We start from the raw sequence: 2658 nt of genomic DNA, 5'->3' as shown, positions 1-2658 counted from the left end.
AGTGAGGTGTAAACCACGTCTTCAAAGATGCGCAGGGTTTTGACAAGCTGGGTGAGGGAAGGCATGGGCCAGGGCAGGGGACACGGTGGTCCCGGCTTGGCAGCGAGGCCACATCCAGAGTAACCCGGAAGGCAGAAAGCAGTGAGACACAGGCTGAGGGTGGGTGGGGACAGTTCCAGAAGGGCACGTGCTTAACATGTCCCCTGTGCATCCCCGGGGACATGAGACAAGATTCCCTCCCCCTTTATTGTTCAGTGATTTCAAAGTTTCTTGACCTTTCGTTCATCTCACCTCTTGGTTGCCCCGCAAGTCTCCGGGGTACCTCATCTTTCCCACACCCATTTCCCACCCCATGCTCCCTGCGGCTCCCTCAGCTACAGCCTCCTTCCCACGCCCTCTCCAGTTTCCACTTTCCCGCAGTGACTCCGTCATCTGTCCCAACCCCAGGAAAGCCGCCATGCCCCGAGCGCAAACCCCAGGACCGCTATGTGTCCTGGCTGGACCAGAGAGGGAGCAGAACTCCCCCCTACACATGCACACTCACACATTCATACACACCACACACACTCACGCTCACACACACTCCTCCATCTTCACATGCTCACACTCACTCGCTCACATTCACACTCACTCCTCCAGTTGCTCAGAACAGCCATGCCCGTACTGACCTACACGGAGGAGCGGAGAAGGAGACACTCCTGGTCAACCCGGAGCAGCTGGTTGGCAAAGGGCTGAGGGCCTGGCCAGAGGGGTAGCCACTGCCCCACTTCTAGGGTGAGGGCCCCGGGCATCCACCTCTCCCTGCAGCTGCAGACCCTGCCGCAACTCTCGTCCCCTGCATGGGGGCAGGGTGGCTGCTTAGGAACGTAATCTGAGAAGAAAGACCCGGGTCCAAATCCCGGTTCCACCCTCCACCACCTTCTCCCAGACTGGATTCTGAACCTCAGTGTCCCCCTGTGCGGGTGTGGCGCCTCCATCACGGGAGTGCTGGACGACCACGTGACCTAATACATGCTAAGGGCTGGACATGCTAAGCACTGCGCAGGTCTCACAGATGTTAAACGCCTCACCACTGGAAGAGCTTCAGTAGCCTCATTATTGGAGACCCTCAGACGTCTCGCTTCAGCATCCAGAGGCCTGAACAAAGTCTCGCGGAGTTGATTCTTGTTCCAGAGTCGTCCATACAACAATTCCATTTACTAAGAAAAGTCCCCTTAGGGAAATAGCTGTCACCCTAGCTCTCCACCCAACCCCATCACCACCGGGACAGCCTCCGGGGCCCCGGGAACCCAGGAACCTGCAGCTGCCGTCTGTACCCTGCAGACATAGAAGCCCCAACCCAGTGGCCGAGGAGGTTCTGCTCCGCTTCCTGCCAGTCACAGACACACCCAGACACTCATCCCCAAACTGGGGCAGCTTCCTGGGACCCCTCGCCTCCCCCACCCCACCACCTACCAGCCTTGGTCGACTTCCTGCCGCCTGGGTCGTTTACTAACGTGTGTCACCTGGTGGTAACTCTCTTGCTCTGGCTCTTTGATGGAGTGACTTTGGTGCTTTTCCCTCTTCCCATCAGCATCTCTCTCCCCAGCCCTGAGGATCGCCTCTCCCACTAAGCCCACTCCCTTCAGTCTAGGAGCAGAGCCAGCCCCACCCTCCATGGCACCCCTGTCTGTACAGTGTCTTCCTAGGACCTCTCCTCCAATGGTCCCCTGGCCCCTACCAGTCCACCTAATCAGACAAAACCAGTGCTCTGGGAATCCAGCTAAAATCTCAGCCAAAGAGGGTCTTTTCCTGGAGTAGTCCCTTGGCAGGTAGAAAAGCAGAAAATTCCCACAGAATCCTCAGGATATCAGAAATGGGCACGACCAGAGTGACTCAGGCACAGGAGCCACACCTGTGCCCAACCTACAGGAGATCCAGATGGTGGTGTGATGTCTTTTTTTTTTCTTTTCTTTTTTTTGAGATAGAGTTTCGCTCTTGTTGCTCCAGGCTGGAGTACAGAGGCGCAATCTTGGCTTACCACAACCTCCGCCTCCTGGGTTCAAGCAATTCTCCTGCCTCAGCCTCTCAAGTAGCTAGGATTACAGGCATATACCACCATGCCCAGCTAATTTTGTATTTTTAGTAGACATGGGATTTCTCCATGTTGGTCAGGCTGGTCTTGAACTCCTGACCTCAGGTGATCCGCCCACCTCGGTCTCACAAAGTGCTGGGATTACAGGCATGAGCCACCATGCCCAGCAGTGTGATGTCTTGATGGTCCTGCCTTCCTCTCTTTGGGGCCAGGCAGGCATCTGAGAAGTTCACATGGGCAGACTGGGCTGAGGCCCTGCCCTGGTCTGGCCCAGTGCTCTTGCCACACTGGGAGTAGTGCCTGTGGCCAAGGACATCACGTACACCTGGCCGCTCCTGCAGAGCTGTGGGCTGGTCCCTAGGTGATGTGGTCCATGGCAGTTGGGCTGCCCAGCTCTGTTTCCCAGCTGTCTCCCAAGGGCTGAAGGGAGGACAGTATGAAGGGGGCATCTATGCAGTTAGCGGGAAAACTCCACCCTGACCACGGTGCTCAAGTGCTCCTCCGCTGGCCACAGGCGTTTAAAACTCTGCCTGCTGAGCACACCTGACTTGGAACTTGTGGCACGGATTTTTTTTTTTTTTTTT

This window comes from Mandrillus leucophaeus, unplaced genomic scaffold, assembly GCF_000951045.1.
Source record: "Mandrillus leucophaeus isolate KB7577 unplaced genomic scaffold, Mleu.le_1.0 Scaffold446, whole genome shotgun sequence".
Classification (NCBI taxonomy): Eukaryota; Metazoa; Chordata; class Mammalia; order Primates; family Cercopithecidae; genus Mandrillus; species Mandrillus leucophaeus.
The sequence above is the reverse complement of the archived record's forward strand: the minus strand, read 5'-3'. Positions refer to the sequence as shown.